Below are 26,777 nucleotides of genomic sequence, written 5' to 3'. Positions count from 1 at the left end.
AATCCATTCACATTTAAGGTAATTATGGATATGTATGTTCCTATTACCATTTTCTTAATTGTTGTGGGTTTGTTTTTGTAGGGTTTTCTTCTCTTTGTTTCCCACTTGGAGAAGTTCCTTTAGCATTTGTTTTAGAGCTGGATTGGTGGTGCTGAGTTCTCTTAGCTTTTGCTTGTCTGTAAAACTCTTGATTTCTCCATCAAATCTGAATGAGATCTTTGCTGGATAGAGTAATCCTAGTTGTAGGTTCTTCCCTTTCATTACTTGGAGTATATTGTGCCACTCCCTTCTGGCTTATAGAGTTTCTGCTGAGAAGTCAGCTGTTAACCTTACAGGAGTTCTCTTGTATGATATTTGTTGTTTTTCCCTTGTGTGCTTTTCATAATTTTCCTTTGTCTTTAATTTTTGTCTCTTTGATTACTATGTGTCTCAGTGTGTTTCTCCTTGGGTTTATCGTGCCTGGGACTCTCTGTGCTTCCTGGACTTGAGTGGCTATTTCCTTTCCCATGTTAGGGAAGTTTTCGACTATGTTCTCTTCAAATATTTTCTTGGCTCCTTTCTCTCTCTCTTCTCCTTCTGGGACCACTATAATGCGAATGTTGGTGAGTTTAATGTTGTCCCAGAGGTCTCTTAGGCTGTCTTTATTTCTTTTCATTCTTCTTTTGTTTTTCTGTTCCATGGCAGTGAATTCCACCATTCTGTCTTCCAAGTCACTTATCCATTCTTCTGCCTCAGTTATTCTGCTATCGATTCCTTCTAGTGTATTTTTCATTTCAGTTATTGTATTTTTCAACTCTGTTTGCTTGTTCTTGAATTCTTCTCGGTGTTTATTCTTTAATTCTTCTAGGTCTTTGTTAAACATTGCTTGCATCTGCTCAGTCTTTGCCACCATTCTTTATCTAGGGTCCTGGATCACTATCATTATTCTGAATTCTTTTTCTGGAAGGTTGCCTATCTCCACTTCATTTAGTTGTTTTGAAACACCTTCTTTTCACTTCTTGTCACATTCTTGTTTCAATTCAAGTAAGTAATTTTTTAAGAAAGTTGAGTTTAGATACTTCATAGTATTAGCCAGACTCTCTTCATTCCAGAGGCACGTGTGTGGTGTTTACCTGTCTCCTGTTTAGTTGTATTATTAGGGATTCAGGAATCTCAATGTAAAGAACTGTTTGCTCAATGTCGGTCAGCTTGTTTGTCTAGTTTCTTGTGCAATTATTGTGCTAGTGAAGTGAACACAGCAGAAGATTTGACAGGGTCATTTCATAGCTTATTCTTTCCCTAGGATTGGGTTTACTTTATGCAAAGTATGACTGTATTTATAGCAAGAAGTCAAAACATTGTTACTTGCTCACATCAACCATTTTAAGGCATGGGGACTTTGTTTCTGCAGACACATGTGATGTTGCCTTACACAGGCTCTCAGGGCAGTGCTGTCAATCTAGTAACAATGGCTATGACTAAGTCAGTTGAACACAGGAATCGTCTTCTTCAAATGATACATATTCACCTACATAGATTTTCTCACCAGGTAAAATGATCTATTTTTTTAGCTCTTACTAAAATTAGGGTCTTGAGTAGAGTTATCCTGCTGGCAAGACTCTCTGGCTCAGCAGACCACCTAGGTACTCTTATATTGTTCTGCGTGTTCAGGAATCCCTAGGCTCAAGCATTGATTCTGGAAATTTACAGAGTTGTCTACAATGTGTAAACCAAAACCAGACACGATTCCTATCTCAAATTGCTTTCAGTTGAGTGAGGAGCAGGTAAGTAAAACAAATCGTATGCCCTGCCTGTACTTCCACTAGCCTGGACCCAGCCATGTGGAATGAGGGCTCAGACTGGAAGTAGAGAGCTGATGCAGTTATCACCAGGGGAATAAAACCTGCTTGAATACTTTATTTCCTCTATTTAGATTTATTTTTGTTCTTTTATCTCCCTCTCCATTTCTTTGGCCTGTTTATCCTGTTGTTTAACTCCCAATGCTCAGGTGTCCAACACCCAGTGTGCAGGACTCCAGAATGTTAGGGAAGAAGGCAGTGTTTACCTTCAGGTGGGCGTCCAGACATCCACCCTGTTAGGTGAGGATAGTGACTACATCCTCCAGTACCAATAAAACTATGATAACTGTTAAATTCTCCATTATGCAGTATGCAGAAAGCAAACAGCATGGCTGGCTGAGAAGCAGCAGGAGGTTTTGTTTGGAGTTACATAAAAGTTGACAGAACTATTCCTCTAGTTTCTTGATCCTTTGGTTGAATCGTCAAGAAAATCTTGGCTCATGTGTTACGCAAGACAAATTGCCCTACAAGATCCCTGTATAGCACAGGGAACGATACTCAATATCTTGTAATAACCTATAATGGAAAAGAATCTGAAAAAGAATAGATACGTATGTATAACTGAATCACTTTGCTGTACACCTGAAACTAACACAACACTGTAAATCAACTATACTTCAGTAAAAATTTTTTAAATGTTTAAACAATATTCTTAACACTTTTATCCATTTAAAGAACTGAGATGCTTTTATTTGTAAAGTGCCGTTATTCCATTTGTCTTTCATTTGATAAAAATAACATAAAGAACACAAAGGACTCAAAACTAAGGGGAGTTTTCTAAGTTAGCAATACAGATGATTAGAAATATGCTTTTATTATTTAATTTGTTGCTATCAAACAAAAAACTACAAATCTAAAAATTCCCATGTAATTCCTACTCCCCAGAGGTAGGCAAACAGTTTTTCTGTGAAGGGTCAAATAGCAAATAGTTTAGGTTTTGAAGTCATATAGTCTCTGTCGTGACTACTCAACTGTGCTCTTATAACACGAAGCATCCATGGTCAATGCATAAATAAATTGACATGGCTGTTTTCCAATAAAACTTTATTTACAAACACAGGTGGCAGGCTGCTCTGCCCTGTGGGCTGTGCTTTGCCAATCCCTGCTATGCCAGAAGAATGTATCCATAAACTTCCAAAGATTTCTTTTTTTTAATAAATATTATCATATCTTTTTGAGGAGACTTAAAATAAAGAATACATTAATGGATAGAAAAGAAGAAGAAGGAAATTAGATGATCCTAATGCCTAAGATACACTGATGCTGAGTTTTCAAGGGTGAGACACACAGATGTGGACGCTACAATTAAGGAACTCACAGAAGTAGTAGTGAAAATAGGTCTTAATCAAATCATCAAAGAAATAAAGGAGAAACTGCAAATGTGAAAATGCAGAGGTCTATAATTCTAAAAATGCCACCTGAGCTTCCTTCAGCTACAGACTCTTGGACAGATGTATAAGAATGAATAGGCATTTACTGTTTTTTTTACTCTTTTGAAGGGAGGAAAAAAATTTAGGAAAAGGAAAATAAATAAGAAATCCCCTACAGTTGCTATGAAGGGGTCATAGAGTAGGAAAAAGGTACTTTTAAGAAACTTAAGGACTTCCCTGGTGGTACAGTGGTTAAGAATCCGCCTGCCAATGCAGGGGACATGGGTTCAAGCCCTGGTCAAGGAAGATCCCACATGCCGTGGAGCAACTAAGCCTGTGCACCACAACTACTGAGCCTGCACTGTACAGCCCGTGAGCCACAACTACTGAGCCCACGTGCCACAACTACTGAGCCTGCGTGCCACAGCTACTGAAGCCCGCGTGCCTAGAGCACGTGCTCTGCCACAAGAGAAGCCACTGCAATGAGAAGCCCGCGAACTGCAACAACGAGTAGCCCCCACTCACCACAACTAGAGAAAACCCGCACGCAGGAACAAAAACCCAACGCAGCCCAAAATTAATTAATTAATTTAAAAAAAAGAAACTTAAATAATACCAGTATTGTTGAAGAGAGAGAGAGACAGAGAGGGAGAGAGATTAGGAGTACATTGTGAAATGAGGTTGGAGAGGTAACAAGATCCTAAATTATGCAAGGTTTTGTAGGTCATATTAAGAAGGTTTGGGACTTCCCTCGTGGCACAGTGGTTAAGAATCCTCCTGCCAATGCAGGGGACACGGGTTTGAGCCCTGATCCAGGAAGATCCCACATGCCGTGGAGCAACTAAGCCTGTGCACCACAACTAGTGAGCCTGCGCTCTTGAGCCTACGAGCCACAACTACTGAGCCCACCCACTGTGACTGCTGAAGCCCATGCACTCTAGGGCGTGTGTACCCCAACTACTGAGCCTGGCCTGCGTGCTGCAACTGCTGAAGCCTGTGCACCTAGAGTCCGTGCTCCACGGCAAGAGAAGCCGCCACAATGAGAAGCCTGTGCACCGCAACGAAGAGTAGCCCTGGCTTACCACAACTAGAGAAAGTCCGCGTGCAACAACGAAGACACAATGCAGCCAAAAATAAAATAAATAAAAATTTTAAAAGAAGTTTCTCTTTATTCTAAGAGCAAATGGGGATCCAGGTGATTGACATGCTCAAATCTGCACTCTGACAAGATCATTCTCACTGTGGTACAGAGGACTACATTGAAGAATGATGGGGTGTGTCACATGCTGAGGAGCAAGGGACTAAAATGGATTTTTAATTAGGATGGTGGAGGTGAATTAGTGTGTGGGGTTTGTGACATCTTCTGGAGACCTTTCGGAAGCAAAGTCAACAGAACTGGGAGATAGACTGGATATAGTATTTCAAAAATGAATAACTATGAAGCAAAACACCCCATATGAGTCTTAATATACCCTGGGGATAGCAGAAATTGCTATTTGCCTAAAGAATGTCCATTCTCTCCTATTTCTTACTAATAGAGCCACAGTTTTGATGTGAGTGACAACATGCTGAGACTGAAAAAATACTGACATCCCAGACTCCTTTGCAGACGGGAGAAAGGTGGGGACATGGAATAACACTCTGGTCAGTGAAATGTAAGTAGCAGCTGTTGGGTGGATTTTCTGGAAATGATTGACTTGGCCAGCATGTACTCATTTGCCCCTTGACCTTCTCTTTCTTTCTGCCTGGAATGTGTGTAAAGTGGATGGATCTCTAGCAGTTTCTGCCAAGTATATAAACAAAAGTGACACTTTAAGGACAAGAGACAGAGAGCTAGAAGGAAGCCCCTTGATTTTTTATAACATGATGACGGTAGTATACCAGCCCTGGACTGCATATGATACATATGACAGCGCTTCTTTACGTGAGAGGAAAGTAAACTCCACCTTGTTGAAAAGATTAGTATTTGAAATTTTTGTAAGTTGAAGCTGACCCAGTCTCTAACTGATATAGAAGATGTTCATTAAAAATACAATGCATCGGGCTTCCCTGGTGGCACAGTGGTTGAGAGTCCGCCTGCCGATGCAGGGGACACGGGTTCGTTCCCCGGTCTGGGAAGATCCCACATGCCGCAGAGCGGCTGGGCCCGTGAGCCATGGCCGCTGAGCCTGCGTGTCCGGAGCCTGTGCTCCGCGACGGGAGAGGCCACAAAAGTGAGAGGCCCGCGAACCGCAAAAAAAAATAAAAATAAAAAATGCAATGCATCAGTGCATCAGAGTCTGATTGAGTAAGTGCCTAATAACCCAGATCTTCAAGGTGCTGTAGGTGATTCTGATATAGGTGATGTTGGTGGTTGAAGCTCTGGAATGTGGTTTTCACAGTCCTACCAACCTTTCGCCTTCCCTCCCCCACCTTTTCCACCAAGCATCACATAAGTACAAATGCGCTTTCTCCACAAACACATTTTCAGTAGCATCAAAAATGTATCAAAAAAACTATTCTTACCAGAAGCAAGAATAAAATGGATGGAAAACTGTTATATATGTGATAATAGAAGTATCCACTTTCAAAACACAACATTTTAGGACCTGGTAGCTGAGAACATCTCTCACTTGTATGGGGAAAGATTATGACTCTCTGATAAATTCCCATCTCCTTAATGGAGAAATTGAAGCTTGGAAATCACACAACTAATAAATGGGAGAATCAGATTCAGATCTTTGTCTCTACTACTCCAAAGATTCAGATCTTTGTATCTATTATTATACAACGTTTTCACTGCTCAGCTTTAAAATGAAAAGTTTGGTTGAAAGAGTCCTAAGATCCTTTTTAACTCTAATGTCTGATGAATCTACTGTTGGAATTAGAGAAATGCAAAAATCCTCTCATGCATCTCAAAGCCCCACCTAAGTCTTGAGGAGGCTGTACATATAACAGATGAGACCTTCTAATACTGACAAGTCCTTCCTCATCCTCCACAAGTGACCTGGTAAAATTAGAGCTTGAAAGGTCTTTAGGCTCATCAGTCCAAATCCTTTGTTTAAAGTGAGGAAACTGAAGGCTGCTACACCGATGGTGTGCTTAAGGACACAGAGCCAGGATGGGCAGAGCTGAAGCTGGTATTTCAGTTTCCCGTTCTAAATCTCATGGCCTTTACCCTAGTCTAACATGCTGCCAAAAACATCAGGAATTTGACAGGCCTCCCTTTCCTGTTGCCAGCTGTTTGTAGACTCTCCTTTGTGGGAAGACATAACCACCAACTCTACACACTGTTGCGGCTTCTAAGAGGCAGCTCTGGCAGGGTTTGCGCTGGGGCTGCAGTTGCCTGGTGAGCACTGTGTATCCGTAGCACAGAGGTAAGTAGCAGTGTCTGCAGCCTGGGAAGCCGTGATGGACAGGGAACTGCCTTTGATGGAGTTGTCAAACGTGACTCGCAGTCTTCCACTACGCTTCTCTCTCTCATTTGAACGTATTAAAATCAGGTGGGCAAAGCCTCTCCTTGAATCCTGTCTGTACCAATGTAAGGTTTCTATAGCAGTTTTATAACTGCAGTTCATGGTGGCATTTTCACCCTCCTGGATGCTCAGGGCCTGAAGATTCTCTTCTCCTTGCTGGCTATTCACCCCTAGGCAGAAACACAAGGCCAGAGGCCAGGAGTGAGTCACTGCATTTTCACTCTCTAGTGTTTGCATTTCCTTCCATAATTTGGGGGTACATTTCCCAATTAACAAGAAGATTTTGCGCCTCTGTCTTGTGGGCTCGGAACTTTGGTCACCCTCTTCCCATCGCCAAGAGCCCCAACTCACTGGCCAGTTGAAGCCACAGAATCACCAAAGACACGGTCAGGAGTTTCTCCATTCTTCCTCCTTATTGGGATCACAGGAGACTCAGCTCCAGAGCCTGAAATGAAGCCAGGTTCCTCAGTCTAGTTCTTTTTTCTGGGTATATTTATCTAGTCTCTCTGGATCCCAGAGAGAGACTCAGGCTTCTTACCCAGCCAATCAGAGGAAGCTCAATCCTGCGCTTTCAATACAAACATGTTGATTTCAAACCAAGCAAGTCTGAGGAGAGAGGGTACTGCCATCTTGTGGTAGCAACATCATCCTGCTAATAGAGCCGGCTGTGGAAGGTGAAGTGTTAGAGCTGATACAGAAGAAATTACAAAGCTAGTCTATTCTCTGCCTTTATTACACTCCAGTTCTAGCCTAGAGTAAGAACAGATGCAGCTTAATTCATGTAAAAACTCAATTAAGAAAGAATACTGATGCCTGGTATTTACAGAATACCTCTGAGGAGCACTGTTAGGTTTCTTACAATCACTTCTGGTATTTTATATATAAGCTTTCTTTTCTTTTTTTTTTTTTTTCCTAATTTGCCTAATGCTGGAATGAGATTGTATATAAGCCAGGGTTCTTATTGGTGAGTAACAGAAACTGACTCTGGCTGAATTAAGTAAAAAAGGAATAAGTTAATTAATATTGGGTTTTCCTCAGCATCTCCAATAGGGTCAAATAACTGGAGTCAAAAGCTATCGAGGGCTTCCCTAGTGGAGCAGTGGTTGAGAGTCCACCTGCCGATGCAGGAGACACGGGTTCGTGCCCCGGTCTGGGAGGATCCCACATGCTGCGGAGCGGCTAGGCCCGTGAGCCATGGCCGCTGGGCCTGTGCCTCCGCAGCCAGTGCTCCGCAACCGGAGAGGCCACAACAGTGAGAGGCCTGCGTACCGCAAAAAAAAAAAGCTATTGAGTCAGTCTACCCAACATTTCAGGAAGAGTTAACACTGATCCTTCTTAAACTATTCCAAAACATTGCAGAGGAAGGAACATCTCAGTGCTATCTGCTTCATCACTTTGGTCTCATGATCCAGCAGATCCAAAAATGATGCTTGGAGTTTCCATGGCAAATAGGATGGAGACATGGGAAACACCAACAGGAAGATGGCAGCATACTCCACTAGTATTGGGGGCTGGGGGGAATACATGCCCTTTTCTTTAAATATCGGCTCTCCTTTTAAGAAACAGCTTCTGACTTGCTAATTGACCATGGCAAAGTCTGAATATCTAACTTAGGAAAAAACTAACTTAGTGACCATGCAGCCTGAATTTCCGTCATGAACCAAGTGTTGTCCAACTACGTACCTGCACTGTTGATCATGCCCAGCAGCAATCTATCATCAAGTGGAAATGATATATAAGAGACTGGGCTCAGGCATCCCCAGAAGATCCAGGGAAGCTGAATGAGTAAGCACCTCAGATTCCTTTGACACAAACTCTTCTTTTTTGTATACTCTCCCTTAACCGTGCCTATAACCTTCTAGGGAGTTCCTTATAATCAGTTAACTAAGGAACAAGAAAATCAAGCCTATTTTTCATATGGATTTGCACATTATTTTGGTACCACACAAAACTAGCACTATAGCCCACTGAAGGATGAAGACGAAGGACAATCCCTCCACATCATCAGGAGATACCTTTTGGTTATTCATGTTCTCTAGACTGAGGGATGGCCAGAGGTACTGATCTACAGTGATTCTTGGGCAGCTGCTAATGATTTTTCTGGTAAGAGACTTGGAAGGAACAAGATCGGAAGATTAGTGCCAAGGAAATCTAGGAAAGAGGTATCTGGATGGCCCTCTCAGAATGGGCACAGACTGTCAAGAGAATTATGCACTATGTGGATACTGGCCAAGGGAAATGGAAGCTCTTAATAATGGACAAAACAATGCACTCTATGGAGGTGTCAGCATCTTTCCCCAGCCACCCCGATGCTTGGTCAATGATCCCATGAGCAAAGTGGCCTTGCTAGCAGGAATGGAAGATATGCGTGAAGTCAAAAACATTGATTTCCCCTTACCAAGTTTGACCTAGCTAATGCTGTTGCTCAGTGACTAATCTGCCAAACACAGAGACTAATGCTGAGCCCCTGATATGGTGTCATTCCCCAGAGAGACTGCCCAGACACCTGATGACGAGTGGATTGCATTAGACATCTTCCATGATGGAGATGACTGAGACTTGTTCTCACAGGAGTAGACACATGTGCTTGCATATGGATTTGTCTTCCTTGCTCATTGTACTCTGCCAGCATCATCCTTATAAACTCACAGAATGCCTAATTTCATCAAGGGATTGCCCACAGTATTTCTTCTGAGGAAGAAACTATTCTCACTGCAAAAGATTACAGCAGTGGGCACATGCCCATGGGATTATTTATCTTACCTCATACCCCATCACCCAGAAGTGGGTGGCCTATTGAAATGTAGAATGGCTTCTTGATTCCGTTATAGCACCAGTTGGAAAACAACTCTGTAAACAGATGGGATTCTGTCTTATATGATGCAATATATGCTTTATAGCAGAGAGTATTATATGATGTTTTCTCCCCCATACCCAGAATGCATGAGTCCAGGAATCAAGGAAGTGGCTCTGGGAGTGGACGCTCTCACGATTATTACCAGTAACCTACTACCAGTATTTTTGCTCCCAATGTTTGTAACTTTGAGCTGTATTGGTTTGGAGGTCTTACTCTCTGAAAGGAGGAAGGCTTTCACCAGGGGACACAGCAATAATTTCACTGAATTGGAAGATAAGACAGCCATGTGGCCATTTGGGCTACATATGTTTCACAGCAATGAATAGAAAAAGAGGTTACTCTACTGACTGGAGTGATTGATACCAATTACCAAGGAGGAATTAGGTAGCTGCTACACAACAGATATAAAGAGGACTATGTCCGGAACCCAGGAGATTTCCTAGGGGAGCCTCTGGGAACTTCCAAGCCTGATACTAAACGTTAATGTTAAATTACAGCAAGCAATGAAAAGACAAGATTTTTGAGTACTCAGACCCTTTGAGAATGAAGATTTGGATCACACCACTAGGGAAGTAACCTAATCCACTGAGGTTATGGCTGAGGGCAGGGAAAATATAAACTGTGTAATAAAAGAAGGAAGTCGTACATGTCAATTGCAGTATCGTGACCAAATTGGGAATCAAAGAATGTAGTAGTTTTCTATATTTTCTTTTTGCTCTTTACATGTGTGTTCCTTTTTATACATTGCCATTCTCTTCTTTCTCCTCACCATAATCATTTTATATGCAGATCGTCAGAGATTAAGTTTACATTTTAGTCTGTATATAACAGCATTTTCAGTGAAATTTCCTCTGAATTTTAGAAGTAATTAATACAGCCAGTGATCCGTAGTGACTGCTGGGATTATGGGTCTCCTCATTTGGGGGAAATGATGAGAACGTCTTCACTTGTTCAAAGGACAGCTTTAGCTTGTTAGATAGAAACATAGAGTCATTTCACCGTTGTTTGGAAGTTCAAATGTGTATGGGGGGCGTGTGTAGGAAAGATCAGTAACCAGAAAGATGGGGCATGCCACTTATAAATTTATTGCCTTTCAATTATAAATCCACCCTTCATGGATTCAGAGGGTGACTCTGGACATGGACCTTGTAAACATTTCTCCTTTGCCAGCTGGCATGATGTTAAGCTTTGTCAGTAGAGGGAACGGGAAGGACACTGTAGGAAGAAGCAGCATCTCTTCCAGGTCCTGGCATGTTTTCCACACTTCTTTTTTGATTTTGTTTTTCTTTTGTGTTGCGCGGGCCACTTACTGATGTGGCCCCTCCTGCTGCGGAGCACAGGCTCTGGACGCACAGGCCCAGCGGCCATGGCTCACGGGCTCAGCCGCTCCATGGCATGTGGGATCTTCCTGGACCGGGGCACGAACCCGTGTCCCGTGCATCGGAGGCAGACTCTCAACCACTGCGCCACCAGGGAAGCCCTTCCACACTTCTTGTTCCTGCAGTGCTTGGCCATCCTGTGAGACACCAGTGATGCTCACCTCCAGCAGCATTTAATGACAGCCCCCCAGGTGGTTTCTTGACAGGTTTCACAAGCACCCAAGCAAATTCAGCAGCACTCCCTTGCCAGCTTCCTATAAATTGTGTTGGAACCCTGGGAGGTGTTCTTCTGCCTGTCAACCTTGTTCTCTGGCACCTCAGCAAACTTCCCCATCCAGCAGGCTGCAGCCACACACTCCCCAATGAAGCCTGAGGCATTGGCTTGGTAGGAGAAGGGGGTACAAATTACAACGTGTTAGTTTCCTCGGAACTCTGGCTTAGTCCTAGAGATAACAGCGTCTCCCTACCTATGCTATTCTTATGTTCTTTAGAGTTCTTTTTACTCATTAGTAAATAATTCCCTGTTATTAGTTAATAACTCTTTATATTAAACTTTCCTTGTTCAAATTGCTGTGATGTTTCTCCTGATTGCACTTGATTTGGGTAGTATGGGTCCATGAAGTGCATGAGAGGAAAGGCATTAGCTGTAGAAAGATCAGCAACCACATGTCGGGAAACAGTATCCTCCTTTTCAGGAACTGGGCTTCAGTACGTGGTGATGAGCACAGGTCGGGGTGGATGCTACGGCAGAGGAGATAGAGAGGAGGGACTGCACCACTTAAGCCTGGGGAGCCCCTCTGGGCCAAGAAAAGGATTTTTATGCCATTACATAGTTTTATTTCTAAAGTATTTTTCCAGGTACTAATCTATAGGATAAATACACTTACTATTTTAAAAATTAATTTAGGCATTGTAGGTAATGAGAATTTCCTTGAACAAATTTTTGAGATTAATCTATAGCTAACTGACAACTGATGGCAACTGTATCTCAGAGATAAACTCAGTGTCAGTCTCTAGAGAGAGAATGCCCCACTGTGGCCAAATAGGGAACTGAGAAATATTTTCAGTAACTCTTAAGGGGTTTGTGCTCTGCTTCCTTTGTAAAACCAGTTACTGTGTCCCTCAGAGCACAGTAATACACCGCTGAGTCTTCCTCTTGAGCTGATAGTTTTTTCAGATGGAAGGATGCCTCACCCTTGTTGAGGTCAGCCGTGAAACCTCTGATACTCTCTCTTGAGGTGTGTCTCAGGAGTAACTGGAGCTGTTGTTTGGGGTAGTGTACATACCAGAAGAGCTCAGGACTCCTAGAATATGAGTAGTTGCACTTCACCTGCACTGGGGACCCTTCAAAGACGGAGATGTGGTCCTCAGGCTGAGTCACTGTCTGGGCTCTTGTTCCTCCTGTAACACCAGTTCTGGATCAGGGATTGTCTTGCAGACAGAGGAGAATAGTTCGTTAAAGTGATTCTAAATCAGAAGACCAGAGAAAGATAGAATAAAAAGAGACTTTACTCACTGAGTGTGAATATCATCACAAGCACTGAGATGAGGGTGGGCTTCATGTCTGAGCTGTGAGGAAACAGGAAGCTCCTTTCTGCAGGTTTTTCCTGGAAACAGTTCAGCCACATGGACACCCTGACAGAGCAGTGAGTGAGTTTACACTGGCATGCAAAGTAGAATCTCTTCCTCAAAGGGCTGGCTGCTTTCTGGCTTTCTATCGAGTTCAAGTTGTGTAGCATCTTCCTCTAGAGGCCCTATCTGATACTGCAGATAATCTCGGGCTTCAGGAGGCCTTCAGTTCTGAAACAGAATGGTGAGGGATTTCCTCCACAGTTAGTAAGACAAAGTGTAATGCTGTACTAAGTGAAGAAGCATGTTACCAGAAAGGTCCAGATAGAGATATCGACGGAACATAATAGAAAGTCCAAACATACAAATTATTTATGGAAATTTAGTTATCAAAAAATAGGGAAAAGATGGTATATTCAGTAAAATATGTCTTCATGAATGGAGAGTCATCTAGAGATCAGCAACTAAATTTGGATGCATACCTTAACATCAGCTATGAAATAAATTCCAAATAGAGATAATTAATATTTTAAATAAAATGAAAGCATATTTTAATCAATTTCGGATGGTCATGAATTTTCTAAACATGAGAGTCAGAAAGAATAAGGGAAAATATTGATAGATCAGCCTTCACAGAAATTTAAGCTTCTGTACAAGTATGTTAATGAAATGTGTAAACATTACCATATCAAGGTATTTTCCATTCATCATCATTGATTCTGACCTTCCTCACACCAGGAATGGCCCTTTAGAATTTTAGTTGTACAGGTTTTTTTGACCTAAGAGTAAGGCAATTCTAGAAAGATGGTAGATTTAAAATGTCCCTGATCCCCTGTGCTTAGCCAAGGAGCTTCTGTGGAAGCCAGCCATGCTGTGCCAACAGAGCTTAAGTGAGGTATCCCATTGAGGCTCATATAGAAATCTGGGGTCAGTAGCAGGGAACTCGAGGATGAAGAGCAGAAAACAATAGGTTGTAGAGAAAGCTTGGCATGTACAGATCAATGGACATGTAAGAAGGAAACTAGTTGTTTGGGGAAAGCCTTTCCTCTAGTCCCCAAATAGCTGAGAAGAAAGTAACAGGTAGGCTGAGTCCCAGCTGTCCTTAACGAAGAGGAGTACAAGGAGATTGGAGAGCACAGAGATTTCCTTCTAGGTTTTCAGCAAGGTACTGGCATTGCTGTTGGGACCAGTGCCCTACTGTCTGCTACATTGCTGATCACAGGTATAGAAATATCTAGGCTTTCCACCCTCACAACATTGCCTCCACTTAAAGTGCCCCAGTAATCAGACATGTCAGGAAGGAGTAAAGAAAGGGAAAGGATACCTCAGAGAAAAATAAGGGCTTCATCTGGAGAAAATATAGTCTGAAAAAATTATCAGAGTCAGTGACACAATTTCCCTAGCCAAAAATCAGGACACATAGTTTGACAGTGATCAAGAATTCATTTACAAGGAAGCTCTCACATAGAAAGAATATCTCACTCAATGCATTGTTTATTTATTGAATTTCTTAGAAGAAAACATAGGAAAAATACTCTTTGACATAAATCACAGCAAGATCTTTTATGACCCACCTCCTAGAGTAATGAAAATAAAAACAAAAATAAACAAATTGGACCTAATTAAACTTAAAAGCTTTTGCACACAATCTACAGATTCGGTGCAATGCGTATCAAAATCCCAATGACATGTTTTACAATCCTAAAATTCATATGGAATCGCAAAGGACCCCAAATAGCCAAAGTAATCTTGAGCAAGTAGAACAAAGTGGGAGGCATTTCACTTCCTGATTTCAAAATATAATACAGGGCTTCCCTGGTGGCGCAGTGGTTGAGAGTCCACCAGCCGATGCAGGGGATACGGGTTCGTGCCCCTTTCCGGGAAGATCCCACATGCTGTGGAGCGGCTGGGCCCGTGAGCCATGGCCGCTGGGCCTGTGCGTCCGGAGCCTGTGCTCCGCAACAGGAGATGCCGCAACAGGAGATGCCACAACAGTGAGAGGCCCGCGTACCGCAAATAAAAAAATAATACAAAGCTTTTGTAATCAAAACAGTATGGTACTGGACTAAAAACAGACTTACAGGCCAATGGAACAGAAGACTCCAAATTATTATTTGTGATTTGATTCATATTATATGCTTAAAAAAACTGCCCTCCAAAATATTGTAAAAAGTTTACACACACAGAAGTTAAGCCTCCCTGAATTCAAACTTGCATAATTTCTAGTGGCAGAAAAATGAGTCATTCAAAATGTTGAGCCTGGAAAGCTCCCTCAAAATAAACTAACAAACAAAAATTAAGAAAAATACAAAGCCTGAAACCTCAACCTCTCTACACATACACACACACACACACACGCACGCAAATTTAAGATTTAAAGACAAAATTAATCTTAGAAAAACTAAAGAAAATATGAGATAAAATTTTATCATTTTAGAGTGCTACAGATTTTTAAGCATAAGATATAACTCAGAATCCATGAAAGAAATTTTTCCAAAATTTACTACATACTATTTTTAAAATTCTGCCTGCCAAACAATCAAGACCATAAACAAAGTTAAAAAGGTTATATTAAACTTTTTTAAAAGACACGTATATGTGAGAGTCTTATGACAACTTTCTTAACATAGAGAATGTCCTTTAAAATCTATATTTAAATGACTATAACACAGTAGGAGATGGGAAGATATATGAATAGACAATTTATACAAAAATATATAAATGACTTTTAAATGAAACGAAGCTCCATCTCATTCATGAATTTTAAATTATTAAATTTTTTTTAAAAAGCCTAACTGATAAGCAACAGTCCAGAACCTTAGTAATACACAAGGTTTGGGGAAAATAGATATTCTGCCTAATCATGACTATTGGTGGTAAAACTTACCTAGAAGAAAATTTAGTTGAATCATATAGACTGAGTATGCTACTTTCTTGAATAATAATTTTTTCCTTGAAGTGAATAGTTAATTATTACATTTTAAATTTTTAATTATTTTGGCTTACTTACTTATATGTGCTGTTGCTCAATTCATCAATGGCTAACTTCCAATTTTCTGCTGGGTTTGGGAAATGATCACTGCTTGTTATACAGGCACTGGTAGAGAACATGGGTAGTCTGCTGCTTATTTATTTTCAGTTTTCCTATTTTCAACCTTCACTCCCTGAATGCTCTCAAAACACACAAACACACACAGCACCATCCACCCTAATTATTCAAGTGTAATTAATGCTTCTGGTTTCTAAACCCTTCCACAGGGGTACAGCACACATCCAAGTGCTTCTTGTTTCTTCTTACATTGGCCCCAAGTCTCATTGTTTATGTGACTTTACCTTGAAATTACTTTGGCCCTGGATGAGGAACTACTGATGTCAGACTCTTTTTTCAAAATCACTAATGAAGAGCTGGGCATGGGGAATATTCACTTCTTGTTCTTATTCTCTAGAAATTTGTATGAGTTTTGTATCAACCAGAGACTGAGGGACAAACCACCATAGACTGTGCCACAGAGTGGATCAAATGGAGAGACACTCAGCCTCCAGGCTCCTTGTTGCCACTCAAAGAGTTTGTGCTCAGCTGCCCCTGCGGTTCCCATCACTGTGTCACTCAGAGCACAGTAGTACACAGCCGAATCTGAATCTTGGACTGAGGCTTTCTCCAAGTGGAAGGATTTTGATTCTTTGTGGTATGTGGCTTCAAACTCCTTATTGGTTCCCTTCTCATTGTCCTTCATGGCTTTCAGAAGGACCTGTGGACCTTCTCCAGGATATTGAACATACCAGAAAGTAGTGGGGTACCCAGTGGCTGAATAAGTGCAATTTATGGTCAAGGCAGCCCCTTCTGGAAGAGTCATTTGGCCATCCATCTGGGTCACTGAGTCTTCACGGGTTTGTCCTGGGGAAAAATAAAAGAGTTCTGTATCATCTTGGCCATAAAGCTCTGGGATAAAATTATGATGAAAGGTTTTGTTGACATAACAGAAGAAAGAATCCAAATTTTTAGAGGCATTTTGCTTACCAAGCACTAAGAGTATCACAGTCACTAAGCCTGGAGAAGAGTTCATCTCTAGAGTGTCTCCTGAATAATGTCCTTGACTCTTCACATGAAGAAACATTGAAGTCACAGTGAAGTGATAAACCTAAGCCTAGTTTCAGACAGGAAATGTGTTTGTGTTAGGAAACTGCACCCCCTGGTGGACAGACACTGAAATGGGATGCACGTTTCCTGGTCTCCTCAAGTCAGAAAACTGTTTTCCTTGACTTCATTCATGAGGTACATGCCAGTCTTCAGGCGGTGCTTGGAAATCTGATCAAGAGCTGTCATAACTTCTCAGGTCTGTTTTGCTCTTAGGACCCTGCCTGACATGGAAGTTCTTTAACAGAGCATCCCAGGTATTTCTGCAGCTGAGAAGATATCAGTTTTCTTAAGCACTTTATATAGTACTTTATATTCTCAGGTATCCATGGTGGGCCAGCCTATAATCCACTGAATGTCAGAAAAGAATCTGAGGTTGATTACAGAGGACGTAATAAGAAGCCAAATCAGTACTGAGTGAATCTCTGTGTTTCAGCATTGTACCCCAATTTATAGAGCAACAGTGACTGACATGTATTACATGCTCACTAAATATTTGTTATACCAAACAAAAATAATGAATCAAGGGTCACTGATTGAGGAATCACTACTACTTGAAATACAATATTTTATCGGTCCCCAAATAATATCTTTTTAATAAAATCTTTTCAGAGGAAAAAGCCACACTATCTTATCAATAGTCAAAGAATCCTGAATTTCAGAATCATTAAAATGGGAAAACAAAATCATAATTGAAATGATCAAATCCTTATAGAATGGTCTGAGATCAATGTCTTATTCTCCTACTATTTTCTTGACTCCAAGATAAAAGGGTTGTCCTATGTGAATCAGACAAGTACTAATCTTATACTCTTAGTGAATAACCTCAAGGATGCTTTCTGTTACCATCCATCGGCCATATTTTATTGCCAAACTTTAATCGAATAATTTTCCTCCACTGGGTTAGGAACTCTAAAGATGTGGATTTGTTTCAAAAGCCTCGAGCATGAGTTAGGACTCTCTTTTTTCCCAGCTTTTCAAATTATTAAAGACATAGCTGATATTCATACAACAGCTGATAATAGAATCAATGTGTAAGTGATTTAAAATTACAGATTCTGGGATCCCACAACTAACTTCATGAATCATACATTCCAGGATTGAGACCCACAACTGTGTAATTTTTTTTTCCCTTGGCCCTGCTGCACAGCTTGTAGGCTCTTAGGTCCCCACCCAGGGATTGAATCCGGGCCCTCAGCAGTGAAAGTGCGGAGTCCTAACCACTGGACTGCCAGGGAATTCCCACAAGTGTGTAATTTTTTAAAGCTCCCAGATGGTTTTGTTGCAGCCAGTCTGATGCCAGTTTATAAGGTTTCATTTGTGATCAGTGTCCTAGACCGAGATGGTCATCAAAGATCAGGGAGTAAGGCTTCCCTGGTGGCGCAGTGGTTGAGAGTCCGCCTTCCGATGCAGGGGACACGGGTTCGTGACCCGGTCCGGGAAGATCTCAGATGCCGCGGAGCGGCTGGGCCCGTGAGCCATGGCCGCTGAGCCTGTGCGTCCAGAGCCTGTGCTCCGCAACGGGAGAGGCCACAACAGTGAGAGGCCCGCGTAACGCAAAAAAAAAAAAAAAAAAAAAAAAAGGAAGGTAAGATTTTTTGAGTTAAAAATTTTTAAGACTTTTAAAATTGATTTTTATTGGAGTATAGTAGATTTACAATGTTGTGTTAGTTTCTGCTGTACAGCAGAGTGAATCAGTTATACATGTACATATATCCACTCTTCTTTAGATTCTATTCCCATGTAACTCATTACACTATTTTTTAGATTCTATTCCCATGTAGGTATTCAGTAGAGTTCCCTGTGCTATACAGTAGGTTCTTATTAGTTATCTATTTTATATATAGTAGTGTTATATGTCAATCCCAATCTTCCAATTTATCCCTCCTCCCCATTTCCCCCTTGGTAACCATAAGTTTCTTTTCTACATCTGTGATTCTACTTCTGTTTTGTAAATAGGTTCATTTGTACCATTTTTTTTAGATTGAACATATAAGCAACATCATATGGTATTTGTCTTTCTCTGTCTGACTTACTTCACTCAGTATGGTAATCTCTAGGTCCATGCATGTTGCTGCAAATGGCATTATTTCATTCATTTTTATGGCTGAGTAACGTTCCATTGTATATATGTACCACATCTTCTTTATCCATTCCTCCATTGGTGAACATTTAGGTTGCTTCCGTGTCCTGGCTATTGTAAATAGAGCTGCAATGAACACTGGGGTGCATATGTCTTCTTGATTTATGGTGTTCTCTGGGTATATGCCCAGAAGTGAGATTGCTGGATCATATGATAGTTTTAGTTTTTTAAGGAACCTCCATACTGTTCTCCATAGTAGCTGTATCAATTTACATTCCCACCAGCAGTGTAGGAGGGTTCCCTTTTCTTCACACCCTCAACAGCATTTATTGTTTGTAGATTTTTGGATGAAGGCCATTCTGGTCAGTGTGAGGTGATACCTCATTGTAGTTTTTGTTTTGTTTTGTTTTGTTTTTTGCGGTACATGGGCCCCTCACTGTTGTGGCCTTCCCCGTTGTGGAGCACAGGCTCCGGACGCACAGGCTCAGCGGCCATGGCTCACAGTCCCAGCCGCTCCACGGCATGTGGGATCTTCCCGGACCGGGGCACGAACCTGTGTCCCCTGCATCGGCAGGCGGACTCTCAACCACTGCCCCACCAGGGAAGCCCCCCTCATTGTAGTTTTGATCTGCATTTCCCTAATAATTAATGATGTTGAGCATCTTTTCATGTGCCTCTTGGCCATGTGTATGTCTTCTTTGGAGAAATGTCTATTGAGATCTTCCACCCATTTCTTTGACTGGGTGGTTTGGTTTTTTGACATTGAGCTGCATGAGCTGTTTGTATGTATTGGAGATTAAGCCCTTGTTTGTGCATTCATTGGCAAATATTTTCTCCCATTCTGTGGCTTGTCTTTTCATTTTGTTTATGGTTTCCTTTGCTGTGCAAAAGCTTTTAAGTTTCATTAGGTCCCACTTGTACATTTTTGGTTTTATTTTCATTACTCTAGGAGGTGGACCAAAAAAGATCTTGCTGTGATTTATGTCAGAGAGTGTTCTGCCTATGTTTTCCTCTAAGAGTTTTATATTATTTGGTCTTAGATTTAGATCTTTATTTTCATGTATGATGTTAGAGACTGTTCTAATTTCATCCTTTTACACGTAGCTGTCCGATTTTTCCAGCACTACTTAATGAAGGGACTGTAAGACATTCCTTTTAAGATTTCTACTCTACACAACTGCTTTCGAAATGCAAATAGAAGAGGCAGTTACGATACAAGATCACTTAGCAACCACCCATTACCATTCAAATTTTAAGACACTGAGAAAATGGGGTTAGAGGTAGAAGGAGGAAATTTGAGGGAAGGAGTATTTGGGATTGTGTAACACTGATTGAAAAAGAGGGCCTGGAGGTGTCCAAAATGTGCCACATGATGGCAAAAATACTTTTGAAGGAGTGGTGCAGTGAAGGGCAAGAGCAGAGAAACAAGATAATTCATACTCTGCTTCTCACAGTGTCCTTTTAAGAACCACTAATTATTGATCTTTTTGTGGATAAGACTGATGGGAGGCAGGTAAAGCTTACATTATGGTAATTGAGCTATTCCATGCTAGAGGTGTTAATAAGATGGAATGAGGATTAGCACAAAGTTTGTGACATATCAGGCACCTTAGAAAGTAAACAAGTGTACCATTAACTCAGCTAACAAAACTAAAATAAATGAGTTCATTAAATGGTGTAAAACTGCATAATATTCAAAAAGAGGAAAATCACAAAAAGATTTCACAACCTTCCTTATTCAAAACAATACCTGTAATATAATATATATTCAATAAATATTTCATGAACTAATTGAAAATCCAAAAATTCACGCATATTTTTACTAATTTTTGAATCAGATGTCTCTGAATTTCCTTAGTCAATTCTTCTAGCTCATTCTAATCACTAAATGGCAAGGATTTTATGTGGCTATTTTTTGTCTTCAATAAAAAATTTGAACCCAAATTTTCAGGGGTAAGGTTGTTTTTGATGAATGATAGCTCTAGACATGGTCTAGGAACCCAGAGAAATATGTTCTTAGAAGGAGTGTTTTCCCTCTAACCCTACACCTGTGCTGCCACAGCCCTAGCCACTTCCTGTCTGTGAAGGCAATTCCCTGCCCTGGTCCCTATAGCAGGCAGATGTATCAAGCAGAGCCCTGGGTTGTGGTATACCTGCCTCCAACACGCCTCTCACTGTGGGCTCACTCAGTGCACAGAAATACACTGCAGAGTCCTCCAGCTGTGAAGCTGAGATGGCAAGTTTGATGGATTTGTTTGCCTTCTGGAAATTCAGTGAGTAGCGACCTTCTGTTGCATTTTGCTGGTTATAAGAGTCCTGACGAATAAGGAGAATCATCGCCCCACTGCTGGGCTGCTTGTACCAGTATAGACTATAAGTGAAATCATTTGTGTCATATATGCAATCCAGGGTCACAACCTCCTTCTCCTGCACTAATATTACTGGTTGGTCTTGAGTTACCTTCTGGGCAATACTGGATCCTAAAGGAAAAAAAAGCAGAATCAGAAGTTTAAGAATAAGTACTGTGGAACAAAGAAATTCTATTTTACACTCTACTGCCCCTTCTTCCCAGGGTGCCCATAACCACCTGTTTCCCCAGTCCTTAGGTCCTAGAGGGGTAGAGTCCCACTGGGGCCATCCTTACCTAGCCACAGTGAAGCCATGACCACCTTCAGAAGGCTGGAGAGAAGCATGTTTGAGGTCTTCCTCTAGATGGAAAGTGTCTTCTTCAATTTCAAGGCTCTGCAAGGTGAGGTGAGCCTGACAGGGTGAGGGAAGAATTGCTGAGCTATGTGTTGCTGCTGCCCCACAACAGGAAACAGCGGTTTCCTGGAGGAGCAAGTTGGTGTGGGTCATGTCAGCTTCTCTATGGACTAGGTGAGACTCTCACTCAACCCAGACTTCCTTTTGCATTAACCAGCACTTCAACTGATAGCAATTACATCTGAAAATGAACACGAGGTAAATTTGTTATTGAAAGGGAGATTGATGATTCGACCAACTGCTGTGTTTAGTTGTTGCGTCTGTGATGGAACTTATTTTAAAATACTACATATAATGGATTATGGAAGCAACCTATGATGTAATGATCATGTATCCTTACACCTATGTATGCTTTTCTTTCACCTAAGGTAGAAATAAATCACTTTATGATAAGAAGGCAAATCTCTTTAGACTAATTACTGCAGCTTCTTCCACCTATATATTGATATAGCCATCAATATAATTATTCACCACAACATCTGTCCAGTTACCTATCTTGGGACCTAATAGCAGGAGAAAAGATAATCTCCCTTTGCAGAAGACTAGAATGAAGCTTGCAGACATGGAGTCCTGTCACAGAGGTCCCCTTCTCTTCTCTATTAGTTTTGACAGCCCAGCTCTGTTCAGAAAGGCCAAAATAGATGCCAGAGTTTGGTCATTAGGTTATCAAACCTTTGAATTTATATTTTTCCCATTAACTCACTTGGGACCCTAAAAGAGCCACAAGAAGCCCCTATATTCTGTGCACCCAGCTCTAAAGGGAGTATATTGCAGGTGACATCATACACCTCCATAAGACAGCTGATCATAAGTTCACCACTGATTGTAATAAACCTTTCCTTGTGTATGAATGTAAAAGGAAAGCCATGCCTAAGGATATTACTAATAATTACATGGCAAACAACAAAGACCCATTGCCTATCATGGCCTACCCCTTAAAGTTCAACAAAACTTACACTCCTTGTCTCAAAGTAATTACAGCCTTGGCTAAATTTGTTGAAGCATCTTCAGATCTTGCTCCGGAATCTCCATTTAAATCAGATGGTACTACATACAGTACAAATTGTTCTCCAATCTAAAACACTCAAACTTTGTCTACCAGTTAGTTGACTAATCATAAAATATTAATTTCTCCGCATATTATTCAACTTTGTTACACTTCTCAATTAAAGGATCTCATGATTGTACTTCTGTTATTCAAAATGCCTTCATGTCCGCAACAGATCGTTTGGACACTCTCATACAAAATTCTGAATTGACATGTTTTTAAAATAATCTTACTTTAAATATTGAAAAGAAAAAATACCAAGCTAGTTACGCAATAGCTACTCTAAACTCCCTTTAAAACCAGTCATTAGCAGGAGCAAAATTAACTCAAGTAGCTGAACTTGTGGATCTCTCTTGGATGTACTAAATTACAAAATGTATACATACAGTGTTAGTTATAGATTTTTTTTTTTTTTTTTGCTTTACGCGGGCCTCTCACTGTTGTGGCCTCTCCCGTTGCGGGGCACAGGCTCTGGACGCGCAGGCTCAGCGGCCATGGCTCACGGGCCCAGCCGCTCCGCGGCATGTGGGATCTTCCCGGACTGGGGCACGAACCCGTGTCCCCTGCATTGGCAGGCGGACTCTCCACCACTGCGCCACCAGGGAAGCCCTAGCTAATAGATTTTTAACACAGTTCACGGCTTCCAAATACTAGGAAGACAATGAGGTTTTTTAATCATCTTAACCTTTTCTTAACCTTCTTGTGTATCTCACGTATGCCTATTAAAAATGGATGCCAAATACATGAATTATTTGATGTCTTCATGTTACTGAAAGAAATTTTTTTCATAAAAACCAACTCTCACAGTGTAAAAGACTCTGTAGAAGCTAGGAAAAAATGCTTGAACAGATTATTATGCTAGGCATCCCTTTCTGACTTAATCCTTATGCAAGCACCTCTTCTAGAACATAAAGAGAAATCCATGGAGAAGTTCAATAATTCCATCTTCGATGCACAAAATTTGGCCCGAATTTTGTAAAGAATCATTACGAATGATTGATTTGTTGGATTCATGAGGACAAGATATATGAAAGCCAGGACAGCTGTCTGGTGGAGCCTAATGATCTCCGATGAACTCTTGCTAAAGTCCTCCAGAGGAAAGACATCACAGTAGGGACATATTGGCTGCAACATTAAACAAACACTGGTGGGGAAACTTCTAGGATGGCAAAGAATGGGGTCAGTTCATGCCTTTCTTGGAGCAAACAAACTCCCATAAAAATCTGTAAAGGTGGGATATGAACTGGAATACTGTCCCAAGGAAACATTTGGGGTATTTCGAAAAGGAGTTAAACAATTGCTTTTTCCCCATGGGTTATGAGTATGTACTAGTAGTAGTATTTTTTTTCTACGTGGGTTGAAGCAGTCTTTTGTCAGAGAATCCACAGCACTCACCATAGTTGAAAATCAACTTGATACTGTGTTTACTACCTGTGCCATATCAATGTATATCTATGTAGGGGAGCTATAGAAAGTTCTGGCCCTCACTCAGAAATTTTAGTATTCTTATCATCCCTCTATCTTCTGAAGAAGTGGAAAGAACAAATGGAATATTAGAACTGAAACGAATTACTGTATCAGACACCCTTGAACTACTATGGCCTAATGCATTATTAATTAGCCTTGGCCCCCCTGGCCCTGCTTTCTTCCCCTCACAAAGTCATATGTTGTCTCACTATGAACTGGTCACTGATAGGCCCAGGTAACTCACAAGGTCCCAAACGGCACGTATTCCAATCTTTCACAACCTGAACTAAACTAGATAAACCCAATGTAATCAGTCCTTTCATCACAGGCAGAGGTTGATTTTTTAGCCTTTCATTTAATCAGCTTTTACATGACATTAATCTGGGTGACTGGATGCTCTGCAAGATACCCAGAGAAAGACTACCATTGAGCTTGCAGAAATGACCTTATTAGGTACTATTTGTTACCAATTCAGCAGATAAAGTACAAGAAATACATCCTGTGTTACATGTGCACCAACTAGCATAACATCATGCTTCCTTAATTGACAAGAATTGAAAAGTTACCCACATTAGAAATACTAAACTAAGGTTCTCCGGGGAATGGTCAGAAGTAGACATTCTATAGAAGATGAGGCTGACCCACGATACTTAAAACAAACATATAATTGCCTAAAGTATACATCTCCATCCAAGACCATTAGAAGAGAATTCTCCCAGATGTTTGGAGATTGTCACACCCTCCTTTGCATTCTTCTGTTTTTCATCTTTTAGAGACATCTTCCCACTTTAATGGTAGAATGTTATATATTTCTGATTTTCCTGACGTTGTCCTCTTACCAATAATATAACTTGCTAAGGTATGGCTTTATTTGAAAAAATACCCATCCTAATGCAAATGTTCAGCCCTACAAAGATATTACTGTTGCAACAAAGTTAAAGAATTATTGGATATTTCATTCAATGCCATCCAAGAAAAGCCAAATAACAGCTATACCCCAATCCGTACTGCTAGAGTAAATCTTCATCAATAAAATTAGCCCTAAAGTGTGATAAAAATATCTATTGATAAAAATTTAGGATGGAGTTTGTGCAACTAAGCTTGTATACAGAACATGACTCAACATGATTATAGGATATGGTCTAACCTTCAGCACTACCTCTCCATTATCAATTGCCGTAGTGTTTTTCATAGAATTATAAATCAAATATCCACAGGAATTCAAACACTTGAAATGATGAGCTCTTCCCATAAAAACAAAAGTTCAAAACATCAGGGGTAGAAAACACTGAGTGTGTTGGCAGAGATGGAGATCACACCTGTGTCCAGTGTCGTGTGTTTCCTCTCCCTGAGATTCAGACATCTCAAAAGGTTATAGGGCTTCCCTGGTGGCGCAGTGGTTGCGAATCCACCTGTCAATGCCGGGGACGCAGATTCGAGCCCTGGTCCGGGAGGATCCCACATGCTGCGGAGCAACTGGGCCCAAGTGCCACAGCTACTGAGACTGTGCTCTCGAGCCCGTGAGTCACAACTACTGAAGCCCGCAAGCAGCAACGAAGACCCAGTGCAGCCAAAAATGAATAAATAAATAATTTTTTAAAAGGTTATATATTGTATGGTTCTATTCATATGACATTCTTTTTATTTATTTATATATATGGAGAAATTAAAACCTTTACAGACAAGCAAAAGCTGAGAGAGTTCAGCACCACCAAACCAGCTTTACAACAACTGCTAAAGGAACTTCTCTAGGCAAGAAACACAAGAGAAGGAAAAGACCTACAATAACGAACCCAGAACAATTAAGAAAATGGGAATAGGAACATACACATCGATAATTACCTTAAATGTAAATGGACTAAATGCTCCCACCGAAAGACACAGATTGGCTGAATGGATTCAAAAACAAGACCCATATATTTGCTGTCTACAATAGACCCACTTCAGACCTAGAGACACATACAGACTGAAAGTAAGGGGATGGAAAAAGATCTTTCATGCAAATGGAAACCAAAAGCAAGCTGGAGTAGCAATTCTCATATCAGACAAAATAGACTTTAAAATAAAGACTATTCGAAGAGACAAAGAAGGACACTACATAATGATCAAGGGATCAATCCAAGAAGAAGATATAACAATTGTAAATATTATGCACCCTGTCAATCAGATGGTAATTTCAACATCCCAGGTCAGAACCAGCAAGAATGTATCTAGTTAAAGGTGATAAGTGATTTTCTCAAGCAATAATAGGCAGCCAGCAATAAATGCTGTGTTTGCTACCTCAAGTTTATTCAACTTAACCCTGTGGGGATGTTTAATAAAATGTACAAAATAGAATCTGCTATTATAGACATTTCTCCAAAGAAGATATACAGATTGCCAACAAACACATGAAAAGATGCTCAACATCATTTATCATTAGAGAAATGCAAATCAAAACTACAATGAGGTGTCCCCTCACACCAGTCAGAATGGCCATCATCAAGAAATCTACAAACAATAAATGCCAGAGAGGGTGTGGAGAAAAGGGAACCCTCTTGCACTGTTGGTGGGAATGTAAATTGATACAGCCACTGTGGAGAACAGTATGGACGTTCCTTAAAAAACTACAAATAGAACTACCATATGACCCAGCAGTCCCCCTACTGGGCATATACCTGAGAAAACCATAATTCAAAAAGAGTCATGCAATGTTAATTCAAATACACCCAAATATTTGAGTTCTAAACTTAGAATCATATTTAAAGTAATATAGAAAACTAGAAAAGACAAGTTCAACAAACATATTTAGCAGCTCAGTGTATGTGAATGGA

At 40.8% G+C, this 26,777-nt stretch overlaps 1 protein-coding gene and 1 long non-coding RNA gene across 6 annotated transcripts in view; one reads left to right on the top strand and one right to left on the bottom strand.

Moving 5' to 3' along the window:
• Positions 1-26,777, top strand: part of LOC115803651 (sal-like protein 2) — a 900,219-nt gene that overhangs the window by 201,366 nt on the left and 672,076 nt on the right. For all 5 annotated transcript variants that reach the window (XR_016391489.1, XR_016391490.1, XR_016391491.1 and 2 more), the window contains exon 5: positions 4,747-4,863. The gene's annotated coding sequence lies outside the window, so the exon portion shown is untranslated. The remainder of the gene's footprint in view (positions 1-4,746; positions 4,864-26,777) is intronic.
• LOC115803435 (uncharacterized) lies at positions 2,612-7,568 on the bottom strand. Its single transcript, XR_016391644.1, has 2 exons — positions 7,015-7,568; positions 2,612-6,833 (listed from the first exon to the last, which is right to left on the bottom strand). It is a non-coding gene; the product is annotated as an uncharacterized LOC115803435 (long non-coding RNA).

This window comes from Delphinapterus leucas, chromosome 2 (genome assembly GCF_059928025.1).
Source record: "Delphinapterus leucas isolate spDelLeu-1000000601 "Yukka" chromosome 2, BTC_Dleu_Yukka2, whole genome shotgun sequence".
NCBI classification, from domain to species: Eukaryota; Metazoa; Chordata; class Mammalia; order Artiodactyla; family Monodontidae; genus Delphinapterus; species Delphinapterus leucas.
This window is presented reverse-complemented; position numbering and strand designations above follow the sequence as displayed.